The sequence below is a fragment of the Dermacentor silvarum genome, chromosome 3 (assembly GCF_013339745.2).
Source record: "Dermacentor silvarum isolate Dsil-2018 chromosome 3, BIME_Dsil_1.4, whole genome shotgun sequence".
Taxonomy (NCBI): domain Eukaryota; kingdom Metazoa; phylum Arthropoda; class Arachnida; order Ixodida; family Ixodidae; genus Dermacentor; species Dermacentor silvarum.
The window spans coordinates 176086165-176104482 of record NC_051156.1 but is presented as its reverse complement, the minus strand read 5'-3'; the positions used below and the strand labels follow the sequence as shown (position 1 = coordinate 176104482).

Below are 18318 nucleotides of genomic sequence, written 5' to 3'. Positions count from 1 at the left end.
TGACTTACATTAGACGCCTTACCTTTTTTGTTTTGCGTGTAAGTTTTCATTGTTCACTTTGTTCACTTGCATTGCTCCACATGAAATGGCCGTGAGCAGTCTACGTCAAATTTCGCAGTCTGTTTCCATACGCAATTAGTTACCGTACTTATTATACATTTTGAAAGTTCGAGCGTAATTGTTTCTTTTTTTCGTTAATATTGATTTTCAGATAGCCCTTGTATCTTCTGCTGTGTTCTTACTTAAAATGTTTACCTATCGTTACGTTCAACTTTATTGATGTCTGTATTATTAATATAGTGTTTGTTCCAAGTTTCTTGTTATTGCGGTACGATATTATTGTACTAGCCCCCCTTACCAAAAGCCTCCAATAGAGGCCTCTAACGTACTTTAAAATAAAGAAAATAATTTAGATGATCCTCCGAAGCTTGTAGTGGTTTAATCGATAAAAGTCAGGACGTCTACTTGGGTGCAGTTAGTCCTTACAAAAGGATCAGTTAAGGAATCATAGTAGAACTAATTATAGGAAGAAAACTGCAAACGCACCTGTAATGTTTGCTTATTTATAGTCCGCAAGGGGGGAGCTATATTTAGGTCCTCCGTCTGAAAAGCTTTTAAGTAGTTCGCCTAAAGTGGTTCTTATTAAAACCACTGATTTTACCTTGGTAATCTATAGAACTGCGTCTTCAGCCGTCCCTTACAAAAACGTCATTGCGTTCCAGCTGCCAGTGTTCCAGAGAGCATGTTCGACGTCGCTTCTCCAAGACACACAGAGCTAAATACCACCCTTATCATCTGCGTGATTATCGTCGTCCTGCTGGTGACGTTTCTTGCAGTAATGCTGTTCACATGGAATAAGTTGCGATCCGATGGTCCTTCGACTGTGACTGATTTGGTAAACGACGTCTGCTTCAACACAGCCTGCGAAATGGTCGTCGCACTGCTCGGCAAGTCTCAAGATTCTAATGTTCCGCCCTGCACGGACTTTCACCGACATGTCTGTGGTCAGTGGCACGCCAAAAGTACCGACAGGGCTAGCTATGCCACGGAGAACCGTAATGACTTCCAGGCTCGCGTGCGGTACAACCTGCAACGTCTGGCCAACGCTACCGAATTCGCCGACCCTGCTGCCTACCGTATGGCCCTGTTCTACTCCAGCTGTCAACGATTTGCGCAGGGGCACCAACAAACTCGTGTCGAGGACGTTCTCGGTATCTCGAGGATCGACGTTCGCGGATGGCTGGCGGCGTCTTCGTTCCATGAGCTGTTCGCCACCATCGTAGCCGAGTGTCTGCGCACTGGCCTCGTGTCCGTCATCAGTGTCAAGTGGAGCGTCGGGCGGCGAGTTTACATAGACACTGGTGGGACCTTAGCTAGCGTCCTCAAAGGTCATAGCTACCAAGTGCCGTATTTCGTCAAAGATGCACTCACCGCCCTCGGCTCGAACCATGACGTCAACTTGACCACTGCCATCGTGGCTCTCGACTCTCTGGTACAATGGTCCCACGCTACTCCGTCATTCGAGTTCCGCACCGTCGCCGTCCGCGAGCTGCCTACCCAGAACTTCGCCCTGGTCTGGGTCCTAGGTCTGAATCGTGGTTTGCAGAACCGCACCGTGGTTGATAGCGAGACGCTTCTCTTCGCCCGTGGACTTCACAAAATCGGGAGTGTGATGTGGACTCTAAGCTCAGTCGATCTGAAGATGGCGTCCGTCTACACTCTGCTGTTGCCCCTAGCGCAGATAATAAGCTACGCCATCACCTTTAATGCCCAAGACTACGTCGGTGAAAGTAACGACACTGAGTTGTGCCTTCGAGAGACCGCGGAGCGCTTCCTGATGCAGTTCCCTGCATGGGTCGCGCGGACAATGGAGACCTCCGAGATGCATAGCTACTTCGGCGTCATGGTGACCACTCTCGGAAACGTAGCCAGCGAGCATCCAGATATACTAGAGGACATCGTGCTTAACGCAACGGACATCATGGAACTGCAGATGAATACTATGCGTAAGATTTTTTTTACCTTTACATAGATACAGTTGCGCCTTCAAAACAAGCCTGTAAACACTTGTTGCCTTAGGCTATTGGTGTTAGCTCAAGGAGTCTAAAACAATTAAAGCCCATCTAGAGGGCCGTGCAAGCATGTGTGGCTGTTTTATCTCATCCCTGACCTAAAGGAGCTGTCAGAATATGTCGTTGTTATGTCAGACGGCCTAGCAGATGACTTTAGAGCATTTTCATCTTAACAGCACCGAATTCAGAAACTCGTAATATTCTATGCCCATTAACAAGCAAGAAGAAATGGCCAAGTGAACCATTTCTCCAGTAGAGGTTTTCCGCTCCGCAGTTACGGTAGTTACCTGCAGAACGAAAAATATAATAAATAAACTGCAGAATATTGCAAGAAGAGTGTGATTTTCGTTTACTCTCGTTGCAGGCATTACCACCAGAGGGATTCCGCAAGTCGTGCCTAAAATGGACCCCAACAATTTCTTGGGCAACTTCGTCACGCTTACGGGCCAAACGGTCATTGAAAGCGACGAAATGTGGAAACAGCTCTCGTCACAGCAGCTAAGCGGGGACCTCAATTATGACGGCAAGGCGCTATGGGTGTCCACATTGCACCTGATCGGAGACTTGCTGCACGCCGAAGCTTCCGATCCCGTGCTCGACTACTCCACAGTCGGCGCCAGTATCCTAGCCCAGTGGGCAAGCATCCTAGTGGAGCTGGTGCGTCTGTTTTCAATCACGGTAAGGTGCATTCACACCGGCGATTGACAGAGGTTGCGTAGCGAGAGCGGCTGGCGACGAAGGAGAGATTCAATCCTAGCTACTACCGTTCAAACAGGGCAGGCGCAACGTATTCGCCGCCGCACCAAATGCCTCGTCATCGGTACAGTCATCCTGTTCTAACATCCTACTGCTGTGCCGCTGATTTGTTCGGCATGTTTGAGACCGGAGCTAAGAAATGGAGCAGCGAGCGAGTGACTGGGAATGGTCGTTTTCCGACCAATGCGATCAGTTGTGTCCATCCGCGTGCAACAAATTTTGTCAAGCGACCTCCGCGATACGCTGGTGTGAATGCTACCTAAAGCTTCGAGCGCTGCATGAACAAAATGTCGCCGTAGTTCTAAGGAGCACGGGTCCATTCTTTTGTTGCTTGGAGTAGACATTAGGTAGCTACAACCTGCATCTACTTTATATGCATGTGGCCACTAGGAATAGCAACCCTGCATCTACTATACGCGTGTAGCTACTGGGAATCGCTTAATTTAGGTGCACGTTAAAGAACCCCAGGTGGTCCAAATTGTTCCGGAGTCCGCCGTCAATACGGCGAGCCTCCTAATCAGGTGGTGGTTTTGGCACGTAAAACCCCGTAATTTTCTTTTTAACTGGGAATCGCAACCCTGCTTCGGCCACCCAGCAGTTAACATGCGATTTCCATGTTTTCTATAAGTTGACATGTGGCAGACTTCAGTAGGGAAGTCGCCCGAAAAAAGGAACGAAAAACGTAGGACCCCAAGTTTGGCAGTTTTCAGTCGTCTAGCGTACAGTGCAGTGATTACACCAGTACCACAAGACACGCAAGAGAAACTGAAAAAAAAAACAGGCCCATGAAATTGATCAGTGGTTATGCATACACTGTCCCTATTATATTATACTGTTTTTTATTGTTTTTGTTTTTGTTTTTGCATTGACAAGGTTGCTTTCTAACGAAAAACTAAACTGAAAAAACATTTGAAAGCGTGCGTTTCTCTCTGTCATGGCCTTAAAATCACTTTACTTCGACAATGATATCCTTCTTACGAAGACGAACTTAACCGCGGTTACACTCAACGGCGATTACTCACTTCAACAAGGTTAGCCCTACCCATGCACAGACCACCGGAGTTACACGAACATTTATATTCATGGTTCACATGGCAATGAAAAAGGCACGCCGCTTGTTTAAATTTGCACTGCAATTCCAGTACACTCCGGCGCAAAATTAATAATCCAAGGTCCAAAATTCACGCTTGTTTTGACACCAGATCAGTACAGTGTGAACAGCAATATAACATGACCCATAGAAACGGCACTCCTAACAACTCGTCAGGTGTTTTGCCGTCTTTGCAATCACAGCGATCGACGCGGCTGGCGCCCCTGCGCAGAACCTTGAGGGAGACGCATCGGCACATGATCACAACAGGTTTTTATGCGCAGAATTTCCTTGGGCGGGTTTTCTATACTGTTTCACGCACATAATTAAATTGCTTTATGCGGTTACAGCTATCACTCGCTCATTACTGTCTACAGTCACCTGCGCTTCTTCCTTTTTGTACGCTCATTCGTCGGCAGGAACATTGCCGCCACGCGTTGCATCATCTAGTAGTACAGAGGCGCGCATTCCATGTATATCAGGGCAGGGCAGCGAAATCATCTTCCCAACTGATTAAAATGGCCTCCGTAGTCACGTCAAATCAATTCACACTTTCACACGGTTTTAAAAGACCTGCAAAGGACACATACTTCACTCTGTTGACGTTCCCTTCGCCATCTTGACCGTTTGGGAAACGTCGGTTATTCTAAAACCGAGGTCGCCAAGCTCAGTTTGCAGGCAACCGCGGTAGACGGCCTAACCGCCAATTCGCCTGCTGTGTAACTGCCCTAACCCCTTTTAGCGATAACTGCGGTTAGATTAAGCACGGTTCAGGCCGCCCGTGTAACAACGGTATAAGAGGGGGCGGACAACATGCCTCTTTCAGAGCCCGTCCCTGAGTTCCAAAATGTCCGCGTACCAGGAATGTGCGAAGAGCCGTTTGAAAGCCAACGAGGCAGTGCCAAGGGGAGGAGACCAGCGGGAGGGCAGCCTGCGCTGGATGCTGCTCATTCCTTGGGCGCTCGACGTGGCCCTCATCGCCGCCCGCCGTCGGCTGCCTACGTACACGAACAAGGTCGCGCACACTCAGTCCAGGGAGCAGCTCTTCTTCCGCCGCTTTTGCCAGACAACTTGCGGAGACGCCCGAGCGGCGGCGCTATGCTCCTACGGCACCCGACATTCGGTGCTCTTCGCCAAGGCATTTGGATGCCACGAGGCTTCACCGCTCGCCTGCTAAGCAAGCCGACAGTGCTCTGGCACCATTCAGCGCGTAGACTTTCATTGCAGGCGGCAGTGACGATTGCTGGGGATGGACAGTTATAATAACTGTGATTATGATTTCAGTACTACTTGCGTTGATCGTGGTTTGCTCGGCTCTTGCAGTGCACTTATAGTGTTTGTTACTCTTTAGCTTCGTGCCACCTGTTTAACCGTGATCGAATTACCTTGCTCCTTTGAGAAAGGTTGGTGCCTTTGCCGATGACATAACAATTTCGTGCATGCATGGGCGTTTTTCTTTTGTTTAGTGCTGGGAACGTTTTCTGAACTACACGCAAAGACTCCTGTAATTTTAATTGAGATTATTTGCCTTGTACAGTACCTCTGGCTTACCACGCGCAACGCTGTATACCCAGGCGTTTGACGGCGCTCGTGAAATATGTTGTGCCTCGCCAATGAGAAGCGGTCTTCCGAGGTGTACACACTTGAGATGTGACATATCTTGTGGTGCAACTGATCTTTCAAACTTTGAGAGCAACGCTTTACCGGCGCGCTGATTGCGTTTCTCTTTTTACTTGCCGTTACGTGTCGGTATTGCGTTTCCCGTAATAAGAAGTAATGTTTTTCTGCGTCTGTCATCTATTTTGTTCTGACAGCAACCGGTTGTTGTCGTTGCCTCAGGCTCTAGCAGGGGACACGATATCCCTTTGTCTTGTTTACAAACAATGCTTCTTGCCCAATGCGGGCCAATGGCTAAGAGGCAGGTCACTTTCCAAGTGTTCGTATTTTTAGTAATATTATGAACAAATAAAAAAAAGATTATGCTGATCAAACACAGATTTCGAAATATATCTGAAGCGAAGCTTTCGTGGAGCGGTTAATGAAATGCAAACAAACTCGCCCATTTCAAAGCGACGGGACAGCTGCTATATTGTCTTGCATTTCTTAATTTCTTCCGATTCATTTTAAATGTACCTTTTTGAGAGTGAATTATATTTGAGAGTAAATTACTTGATAGTCGAGTCAAGCACTAGCTTGCCTTCAAATTTCACAACGATGCTTGAAAGCAGCTCGACCGAATAGAGCCTGATGTAGATCACACACTGTCCAAACAACATTTTCAGCCTCGGCGATCGCACGCCATTATGCATACAGCTGCCTCATGGATCCCATCAAAACAGCCCCGTTCGCAGGCACACTCCGTCGCTCCACGCTTTCTGAAAATGCCATCGCCGAGCACTTCGCATGGTCGCCGTCTCTTCGCGTACGCCAGCCGTGATACAAATATTAGGCGGTCACTCTGAATTCAACGTGTCTTACGGGACACCCGAGACTTGTGGCTTCGCAAAAATGTGAGGCCAAGGATACCGAACGACCATTTTCGCTTTCGGGAAGATCTGTCAAGGTTGAACATTCTGGCGATGCATATGTTTTTCTTCAAATTTGCACCTGAAAAGCGCACGTGCCTATAGACACGGAAAGGGTTGTCCACTGAGAACTTCACTTTTACACAAGACCATTACCGCTCAGAATGAAACATTTGTGCTGTCAGCAAAATATGTATTGCGAAAAGAAAAATTGTATAGAAGTAGTGTCACTTATCTTAGCGCGGCGACAATTCAAACTCTTCAAAACAAGGTAAAAAATGTAATGCTACAAGCGGGGCATTTATATATGCACTCGCGCAGGAGGATTTGTGCATGCCAACCAGTTTCATTCTGATGCTTGCCGAAATACTCGACAAAGGGCTTTGGGAAGGCTCGAAAATTAGGAAGTTGGCAGGAAAGAAGACGGTGACAAAAGACACAGCTGTGCAAGCCACTGCAAACAACTGTTCAGTCGTCGTAGACCCTGGCACAATTTTGATGGGGGCAAGAACGCCCTTGGACCTACACAGTGCATTGGGTGCACTGTGTAAAAACCCAGTTGGTCAAAGTTAACCCGGAGTCTCCCTCATAACCACATTGTGGTTTTAGCACGTAAAACTCCAGAATTTAATTTTTAATTTAGATTCTGGCACTGGTCAACTGCCACTGCCGAAGTGTGAAAAGTCGAAGAGTGCGAACGAGTGAATGTTTCCGTAGCCGTAGAGGAATTTATTGCCGATTCCAAGTGATAGCCCAGTTAAACTTTTTTAACCATAATTATTATTAGTAGTAGTTTATTTCATTTCAGGCTACCTCATACATTTTGTTGCACATTGAAAATCAGTTTTCTTAGCATTGCAAGTAAAATTTAATATCTATATTCACTAGGCCTTATCCAGTCAAATCTTAGCCAACCCGCCTAGTGGGTATGAACCACAGTGGTTGACAATAACAAACTATCGAAAGCCGAAGACAGGGAGATATGCTTAGCCTTACTGAGAAATTGGGAATGTTAGCCTCGCTTATGGCCTGACATGGCGTACCAGATAATTGGTCTCTCAGGTGAAGACGATAATACACGCCCTGGACTCGAAATAGCATAGCGACCGCAAATATTGCCGTAAAAACATGCAAATATGTGAAGCTGTGTCAACAACCTCACTAAGGCCCATGACTCTAAAGATTGACAGAAGCGCATTTGTTACGGGCAGCGCGCCAGGGATGCTTCTCCCCGTCCAGAGAAGTTCGCGGATCAAGGCATGAGTGGCTCACGACGTAGACAGAACACACTGTGACGTGTAGCTCAACAAGTAAAATTAATGGTGCACAGGGCTTCATTCTGCAAAGAGAACAGAGTTGTGGAGTTCTCCCTTCGTAGCTTTTGTTGGATGGAGCGCAACTATTGTAAAGGCTGGCACATTAATTTCCGTCCTTCAGTGTGAATTGCCTCAATGATGAGAACTGCACTGGCACATCACCTGCATTAAGATATTTCAAATATATTTATACAATTTTCACAGGCGACCGCAGCGCAAGCCTAGCTGTTCACAAAGGCAGATTCACATGCGCGCGGAACATTTGCAAAATTAGTCCATTGTATTGTAATTTAAAGCCTTGAGTATTATACGCCAAATTTTCTGCCCCAGGTGTTTTATGCGGTAAAGTTTAAAGAATGTGATATCGTATTTGGCTTCGTACATGCACCGTTGTAGTCATGATGCTTCACACCTAGCGTGGTTGCTTAGTGGCTATGGTGTTGGGCTACTAAGCACGAGGTCGCGGGATCGAATCCCGGCCACAGCGGCCGCATTTCGAAGGGGGCTGAATGCGAAAACATCAGTTTTCTTAGATTTAGGGGCACGTTAAAGAACCCCAGGTAGCCCGCATTTTTGCAGAGTCCCCCACTACGGCGTGCCTGATAATCAGATCGTGGGTTTAGCACTTAATACCACCTAACTTATTTTTAACGACGTTTTAGTTTTGAGGCAAAATATCTAGTGACATTAAGCAGGCCACTGTCGTGCTTTTAATGATTCTTTAAAGCCGCGCATTTTTTTAAACCCGATAAGAATTTCAGGGTTTACATGATCCCGATATCTCTTGGTTGGGGTCCCTGAAGCGCGATGAACCGCTGACTTCACTCATGGCGCAAACTTGAGTATTTTCTTTCTTTCTTTTTTTTCTTTTAGGGTGACCAGATGAGCTTCATTCCGAGAATAGTAACGTTTCCAGGTGACTAGCTTTCTTCTTGCCTTTGTAGTTTTAGTTGTTCTTCCAGCTTCAATTCCCAAGCTTTCTTTTTTTTTCAGCGTGTAGGGCGCAATGATTCCTCTATAAGCCTTGGTTAACAACCACGTCATGGCTGTAATTGGAAGTGACAGCAATATTGCCGTCCCGTCTTATGAGGCAATGCCAATATGTAGTGAAATATCTCTTGATTTTTTTTCATGTTTCCTGGACAACCTGCTCTAGCGACGGACATTCATTACTCCATGCCTCCTATCTAAAATTTTAATAGTTATAGTTTTTTGTTTCCCTCACTTTCCCGTTTGACACAACAGCCTGATCACTAAGTAGGTTTCATTGTGTTGGTGTGGACATACAGACTTAGCCAGCGCTGACGCTGCTGTTGCTCGCCGACAAGATGTGGCTAATTGGCTGCTAACGTAAGGAGCAAGTTCACAATGAGTGCTTTGAGATACTCAGTTATGCTGAAGAAGTATGACGTGTATACGATATTGAGTCCTGATGCTGAGAATTAGGTTCCTTGGAAGCATTGCAGCACTCGGAAACGTTTCCGGTCGCAAGTGTTGTTGGTCTTCGGTGGGACGGCTTCGATCATAACGTGTAGGAAATCACTATTCACTGACATGTGCTCTTGGGAACAGTTCTAGCGTAAGAACTTGTTTGTGAATACGGGCCCAGGAGAACTAAATTCCCATCTCTACGCACGCTGGAAATGCACACGCCAAATATTTTTATATCCTTGGAATTCCTAGAAAAACTACGCAGAAAATCATAACTGCTTCAACTCTGAGAACAATACCGTTTTGTGAAGCAAGTAGAGTATTGCTTTAAAAATTAGTACAATCCTCGTATTACGCACAGGAATACTGAGAAAAAACTATGGCTCAATAATTATTTGCAACGCTCGTAATTAAGCCAGGAACGTGAAACTTTCGAGACACATTTCAGTAAACATTCAAACTATTTTCACTTAATTTGAAGTTGGTGTCTGATAGAGTTGCAGTTGTTTTATGACCGTAGGAAACATCGCTAATAACGGCTTCTGGAACTAGATTCTGGAATGCTTGATTAACGCTGAGATTCTGAAACTTGAACGCTGAGATTCTGGAACGCTTGAATAAGTAAGTTTCAACAAAGGCTGATAAATAAGCTGCACAGCGAAAAGAGTTATCGTTCGTCACCTGCAACATTGTTACTAATTCAACATAATGTAAACGCTGTGCCTGGTGTAGTTCACTGAGGGGACCGAAGAAAACCAACTGCACGTCTTTTAAAAGGCATATATATATTGGGTAAAGACGAGTACTCAGTATTTATGTTCTAAACACAAAAATTGGAGGACGCTTAAGCTTCGTCTTTAAGAGTGGAACGCGATAGCGTTATCGGGCCCCTTTCATGCCACATTTTTCTTTCAGTGGGCTTCACTGCAACAGAGAACGCGGGAAAGCCAGCCTACAAAGCCCATGCTTACAACGATCCCTTTAGAGTCCGCTTCACTTTTAAACAGAGATGCATTGCTGTGAAGACGTTTTTTTGGGGGGCAATATAAGTCGTCCTATATTAAAATGTAAAAGCCCTACCACCTTTTTTTATTACTTTATGAATTGTTTGGTATTGCGCCGACGCGCGCGTGTGTATAAAATGCATTAGGCAGTCGAAGTCCCAATTTGACCTCCCGAGAGTGCCTGCGCCATCTGGATAGCATTTTCGCAAGTAAACTACCCGAGCGCGCCGCTGTTGGTATGGTAGAAATGCTAGAAAAGGGGTTTGTATTTGACTCTCCTCGTAACAGAATTATGTTTTCTCGTACATTCAAATTACAATCCGACGCCACCTGTCTGTAGGTTGTGGTTAAGTCGTATTTTACCATATTTTAGGGATTTCGCTGTGAGAATTTCAATTTTTGTCCACCAAAACCTTGCACCACTTGGACGGCCTGCACGGCCGGGGCGGTTCGGAATGATTTTCTTCACCACCGTCGTCGACATCTGCGCCTGCGCAGACACCGTATTTTCTGCGACACGGGGCCCTTAACGCTATCGCATTCAAATTAACCCGCACACTTTAAACTTTCGGTATGAGTCGCCCGTAGAGTAGCCCTAGTTTCCTAAAAATACGAAATCTGTGCCATTTTTGGTCCTCTCTGACATGCGGGAACACTTTTGAAGCGTTAAGATAACCCCTCCAAATGGGTCAAAAGCAAGGGTTCAGGAATTTTAATTTAGCTTCCAATTAACAAGTACACGTTATAACTTCCCAGCATATTGCCTCTATTATTAGTTCGGCGCAATTTTGTGAAACATAAACTTTGCGAGTGATCTATCTCTTTTTCTCGAGAACCGTGAAAACTACATGCGTCGTTTTGGGGGGCTTCTGTAGTCGCATTAACAGTTTCGGTGTAAACATTTTTCAGAGGTAATACCTCGTCGATGGTTGACGCTGGTTCGCTCTTTCCATCACACGGGCGAGCCCGTGGGTCCTCGCCAATCCAAAGCGACCAGCGTACTGGTGCTGCCGGCGCTCTTTCACTCGAGAAGCCCCCAGCCCCCGAAGCAGCGAAACGGGAGAACTTGTATTTGCCCATTATGTCGTTACACTTCTCAAATTCCATTAAAGTTTGGCCATTCATTGGTATTTAGAAAGTCCTAAACACAGCTTGCTGGCGGTAGATTTTGTTGTGGATAAATTTCGCGGCACATCTGGGCGTTTCAGTGGCCGTGAATATGTTCGCAACGAGCAAAAAAAGATATGCAGGAAATATCAAAGATGATTGTTAAAGTAAGCGAATAGCTTTCTTATACCGCTTAATTATCTGGTAAAGTCCATAAGTAACAGAAATTTATAGAATGTACATAACAGCAAGTCTGAAAATGTTGTACTTGAGCGCTCTAACGACGTTTCGACGTACGCATGCATGTTTTTTGTGCTATGTTTTGAGACGATTAAATACAAAGTGTTGCTGAATACTGATGAACACTATCATTTTTATATCCCGTGATTGCAAGTTTCATGTTTCGAGGAAGTACGAAGACTTTTTCAACGAATGCCTCGCACGTCATTTTATTTTTATATTGTTTTATTTATTTATTATACTTGTTTATCCAGGTAGCCGCGACACGCTATCAAGTAATGAAAAAAAAAAAAAACAAGCGCTTTAGGAGAGGAGACGGCGGAGGAAAGAGTAGATGGCGGCATAGGGACTTTAGCTATAGCTTCAGGCACGGAGTAGGATATCGGAAACCAGCGCTGGCCAGGAAGCGCTGCGGCAGTTTGAGTGAGCCGCTAAAACATATGCTAACACCAATCGACAGGGAGTCCACGGAAATGCTGAGCCCTTTTGGATGATAACTGACGCGCGCCTCTATCAACGTTCGCTTTTATAGCTTTATGCTTCTAGCCAAGCTGTACCCTTGTCCGTTGGAGAGACGCATGCACTCATACGTTCTAGCACGCCGGTTCCCAGTCAGGCCAGAATCTGTAAAAATGTACTATATATACCTCAGGATGAGCGGTGAAACTGATGACTCGAAATCGCGCCATGGGGTACTGAAAAAGGTTTCTACCACTGTGTGTTACGACGTTGCTGTTGACACGCGAAGTTTCAGCGCTGGTTGCCCATACACGAGAGCCAACTCTGGCACTCGCAAATGCGTTTGCACTGTTCCCTTAAGGATATATGCCACAAACTCGCTCGCCCTTACCGCGCACAACGCGCTGTTGTGCTCTCTACCTCGTCTGCTCACCCTCTCCACAACAGGCCTTCGCTATAGTAATTCTTCCTTCGTCCAGTTCTCTAGGCTGCTAGCACAAGTGTAGCGTGCCACGTAACGTCGAAATTGGATATTACTAGCCAGCTTGAGAAGCGGCTCTTGCGTGGCCGAAAGGAACCGCATAGCCGACGACAAGAAAAGAACAAAGCTGCGTGCCTGCCTCATTGCAAAACCGCGCAGTGCATTGCGCGATTGTTTGACAAGTGTTCCAAATTTAAATCGCCCACTTTCATTTGATACCGACTTGTTTTTAGTGTTTGTCATGCTATGCGTTTGCCGCAGTACGCTGTATCATTTCAGTCGTATAGTTTGAGTCTTCATCTGGCGCACGTTGATTCTATTGTGTTTTGTTGAACTCGAAAGCGATTTTCATCGTGCATGTAATCGTTTTAGGTTGTTAAGCTCGTGTGACCGGGGAAAAGCGAGATCACGAGCTGTTTTTCTCTTTTTGGGCGATGATGGTATGGCAAAGGAAAGTAAAAACTTCGTCTTCGGGAGCTGAGTACTAATGTTCCTAAAGGCTGTTCTTGTATTTTTAAGAACATAGTAACAAAATGACAGTCAGATGAGGGTTTCCTTTCCGTTCCTAGGGGCATTTGTAATCCCGTTTTTTTTCCCTTTAAATGATGTTACCTACAACATTACGAATCCATAGTTTTGATCCCAGGTAATTATGGTGCCACGATATGCTTGTATAAAATATAGCAAAATCATAGATAGCCCCTTTGGTTCGTTTGCTAATAATAGCGTGAACATGAGGCGAGGTGGAGATATTCAGAGCTTCATGTGAATACTATGCGCGGATTGAAAGGTAACCAACTTGCGCTGCACAAACGTTCAAATTCATTTGGAAGCTGCCGGGCAACAATATTTACCCTATAGATAATCGTGGCTAGCGAACGTAGACACGTGAGCTGAATCAAAAGGCAAATATTTATGCACAGCTAAATGAGACGTGTATCATACAGCGCAAGCGTCTGTAGAGGGAGAAAAGGAGACCACAGACGAAGCTTCGACTGCGGTTGGCGACAAAGCGGCGAAAGAAACGCGCCAAATTTAGCGGCTGGCGTGGAGTAGCACCAAGCGTCTCCGTCTGTTAAACAAGAGGCGACACTGCCCCCTCGCTTAAAAATCGGAGAATCGGTGGCTGTGTCGCGCGATGGGGCACGGCTACACGAGTTGAACGTTAACCTTCGGACCAATATCATGGTTCGTCCGTTTCCACGGAATGTGCACCCTGTGCACAATGTAGGGAGGCGGATGGCAAGAGCTAGGGCTTTATTGCGAGAAGCAAAAGATATAGAGGAGGAGTCTGCGTTCGTTGACGCGGCATGGATTAATGGGAAAGATGGTTATTCGGTGGTGGTGGTAGATGGAAAAGGGAGCGTTCGAAATGCCGCTTCCATTTATACAAAGGATCCGGGGTTTGCTGAGCAGGTGGCGATTGCTTTAGCACTACTTGATTCAGGAAGAGTTTCGGTGTTTAGTGACTCGCGATCTGCGATTAAAGCCTTCTCGAGGGGACTTGTTGCGGAACCGGCTTACAGACTGCTGCAGGGTAGGGATATCACTCCGCATACAGTTACTTGGTTTCCGGCGCACATGGGGTCAGTGGAGAGAGCCCCGCGTAACCTCAACGAGGTGGCGCACAGAGAGGCACGAGGATTAGTGTGCCGTGCCCTCCCTGATGGGGCTGTATCTCCCGCTCCTGAGTTCAGGGACCAGATGTTAACCTACAACGAGATCACCAAGCACTATTACTTAGAGCGCAGGGCATTCCCCCTGCCACATTCTAAATTAAATAGGCCACAGGCGGTTACATTGAGGCTTCTGCAGACACGGACGTACCCTAACCCGCTAGTCATGAATAAAATTAATCCTGACTGTGGGGTTTCAGTCTATTGCAGTAAGTGTGGGGGTTTGGTCGATTTAGAACACATGCTCTGGCGCTGCTCGGCATTGGCCGGTGATGGTTCTCAAGGTGAACGGTGGTGGCAGCGCATGCTGCACAGTGAAGTGCTAGCGGACCAACTCGGGGCTGTCCAGAGGGCCCGTTTGGCGGCAGAGAGGCTCGGCCTCTCTGTCCCGAACGTGGGAGCGGCCCGCATCAGTCCCAGACTGATTCCTCAGGACCCAAATAAAGTTCTTCATACCATACCATACTGCCCCCTCGCCCCATCAACAAAGGAACACTGTTGTCAGATCACTTAGCTCCGCTGTAAATCTTACTACGGGCCTTCGCGCGCGACAAAGATCTCACACGACAGCACGTGTGCGCATTGTCAGGCGGCGCTACCGCCGGCTATTAGGAAGCGCCATCACACGGCCATTTTAGTATTTGCTAGAGCGTTGCTTCCGAGATCGGGCAGCGCGCAATCTTGGAGGGTCCATCTTTTGCCTGCTTTTTTTCCACCAGTACTCTAATCGTCTCTTGCTGATCTCTACGGCTGATCTGTTTAGGTTTCCTTCCACTTTAAACCCAAGCGCTTCTGGGAGTTGCACGTTACCTACGGTTCTCGCTGGGTGGATCCCGTCGCATTCCATTAGGATGTGCTGAGTGGTCTCTGGATCTTTACTGCAGCATACACATGTCTCATCTAGTTCCGAATATTTGTTCCGATATGTTTTCGTCCTTAGGCAACCGGCTCGAGCCTCAAATAGCAAGGCACTGCCCTTTGTGTTATCGTACAGATTTTCCCTTCTAATTTCTTTCTTCTCATTCTTGTAAATCTCCATTCTCCTTTTCGTTTCCATTCTTTGCATCCAATTCACGGTCTCTATTTCTCTCACTTTCTTTCTGATGACCCCTGGTTGTCTATTTACAGTTTCGATTATCCTGTACTTGGTTGCCAACTTCCTTGACCTCTTCCTCCATTCTGTGTCCACGCTTTTCATGTAGAGATACTTGTGCACTTTAGCCGCCCATTTATTTTCATCCATGTTCCTGAGCCTTTCTTCAAAACTAATTTTGCTTTGTGCTTCTCTGACTTCAAAAGAGGCCCAACCCATGTCTCCATGCACTGCCTCATTTGTCGTATTACCGTGTGCTCCCAAAGCCAACCGGCCTACTGATCTTTGGTTAACTTCTAAATCCGCCAATATATCCGATTTTAAGCATATAATGGCATTTGCGAATGTTAGCGCTGGCACCATTACTCCTTTCCAGATTCCACGCACCACCTCATACTTATTGTGGCCCCACAGTACTCTGTGTTTCATTAATGCTGCATTCCGCTTCCCCTTTATTTTCAGATTATCTTGGTGGTTGCTTGAGTAATTCTTTCCTTCGTTTATGTGTACGCCGAGGTACTTATATTGCTTCACTATGGGTATTACTTGCTGTTGAATTGACATCACGAAGTTACTCGTGTGTTCATTAAAGATCATAATCCCTGATTTCTCTGTGCTAAACTTAAGGCCTAGATTTGTCGCTGCGTTCACACAGATATTCGCAAGTATCTGTAAATCTTTTTTATTGTCCGCTAGTAGCACAATGTCGTCTGCGTACATCAATCCAGGGACCTTCTGTTGCACCATTTGTCCATTACGCATGTAGGATAAATCAAAACCTAATTCGCTGTTTTCCAGTCGTCTTTCTATGCCCTTGACGTAAAGCGTGAACAACAATGGTGACAGAGGGCATCCTTGCTTCAATCCTTGGTGAATTCCCACCATTTCATTTCCTTTTCGGCCTTCCCATGCCACTTGCGATGGTTGGGGGAAAGAGCGCCGCGTGGTGTTGGCGCGGTGTTCGTTATGGCAACAAACTGCGCGCGGTGATCATAACGACAGGATTCCTCATACTGAAAGACTTGGACGTGTTATTTCGCGGCGCTAACTTCAAGAAAGGAAAGCTCAATGTTTACAGCAAGCCACGTGTATGAAGTGGAGGAAGCAGCAGTTGCATACCGTTTCAAAATCACAGTAGGTGCGAGCCATAATAAAAGATCATCATCATATGTTGCTCAAACTATATTCAACAAACCGACGAAGCACATGTTTATTACATAACTCACCTGCAGCAGCATGCACAATGGTTCTGTGTTTTCAGGTCAGCAGGTTTTATTTTTTCAGGTTTTTTTTTTTTTTTTTTTGACACCATCCGATCTATTTACTCACATGTGAGCGCCCGACGCCCTCTGTTGCCTTTGTTGGGTTTTTGGGCTGGTCAAGTTGCCTGCGCGCAACCTTTTATCCAGAACCCCACCATGTAATTCTTTTCATGGGAAATAAATTATTATTACACAAAAACCAAATAATTCGAGCAGGCTCTTGCATCAGCCGCACCGGTGTTCCGGGAAGGTGTAAACACACTCCGGTTAAGCTCATGATAAGAATTTCCAGTGAAAGAATCACTAGGAAAGGAAGCAGGTGGACAAAAAGACGCTTTCTCACAGCGTATTTATGTCCACCTTTACTAGTGCGTTTTTTTTTTGTTTCTTTCGCTAGAAATTCTTATAATGGACGTAACGCAGAACCAAATAGCCCAAATTTCAGCTCTATATAAACAGATTACGGCTGTTGCTGTGCACGCTCACGAGGTAATCTCGCGCTTGTGCACAAGCTAGCGACGTGCTGGAAGTGTTTTGTCGAGGAAAGTACATCAGGCTTTGAAATATTATCGAGGCGAAAGCAGATTTTAATTAAGCTAGAACGACTCGGCGGCTTGCCATGCTTTTTAGGAATACCAGTGTTCACCGTGTCTTCAGGTACTTTAGGGTTTGGAGGATACTGTATGCCCTTGCTCGATGAGCTCCTTGCGGAAACGAAAGACGTTTTGAAACCAACTCGCATCACTTGCCGGCGTATAAGTAGGCGCCTACATGTTACCCTGCATAGGGAAGGGCGTCAGGAACATTAGAAATGTCCGAGGAGGAAGAGGGCGAAAAGGGGGAAAAAAAAGAAGATAACAAAAACAAGAATTATCTGTACTTGAATAAGGAGCTTTCTCTCTCTCACACAACACCTAATTTTGTCGACTATGAGAAATGAGTGTTTTTCAAATGGGAAAAAATACGGCAGTACTCATCTCCTGATGACTGTCGATGGCAATGCGATTAGCATTTCAGCAATTTAACGACACAGTTTTTTTTCCGAAGTCGTGTTTATTTAACATCTATGGTGGTCATCATGAGACTTGCGTTGTTTCGACAATGTGCGACATATTCTGGTAGTAGTAAGTGGTTCTTTTGCTAGGGCACTCACTTGGCGAAGTCACATATGAACCTGGCGGCATGACGACGACTGTATGACGCTGACGCTGTGACGACGATGAAAGGACGAAGAAGGAATAACGTCGATGGAACGGCAAAGGCGGTATGACCCTCGGCAGGACGACATTGATATGTTGAATCTTAAATGATGACGATTGTATAACGACGTCACTGTGATGACGACGACAACATACTGATATTGGAACGATGACAAGTGTTACCGTGATGGCATGACTACAATGGTGTGACAACAAATTCATGATAGCTATTGTCCGACGACGACCGAATGAGCCCAATGGCTTGACAATGGCGCATAACCGTGATTGAATGACGATCCCATGATTAAAATGGAATAACGAAGAAGAAATCAGGTCGATAGATCGGCGAAGGTGGAGACAACTGGATGACATTACTGTACTGATGACGATGATCAAACGACAGAGCGACGACGACGGAATCTCGAGTGTCGGATGACGAAGGAAGGACTGCGATGCCATCACGATCACTTTATGACAACGAATGCATGACGACGCAGTGACGACGATGACATGACAACTGTATCACATGACAAGGGTAACACTAGTGTATAACGACAATGACGTGACAAGGACTGTATCGCGAAGCCGATACGACAACATATATACG

General features: G+C 46.0%; 1 protein-coding gene across 1 annotated transcript in view; it reads right to left on the bottom strand.

Annotated features, from left to right (window-relative positions):
- The window catches only part of LOC119445044 (loricrin-like), a 432039-nt gene extending 414084 nt beyond the window's left edge, over nt 1–17955 (bottom strand). The window contains exon 1 of the mRNA XM_049664850.1: nt 17951–17955. The gene's annotated coding sequence lies outside the window, so the exon portion shown is untranslated. The remainder of the gene's footprint in view (nt 1–17950) is intronic.
- Between the last annotated feature and the right edge of the window lie 363 nt (nt 17956–18318).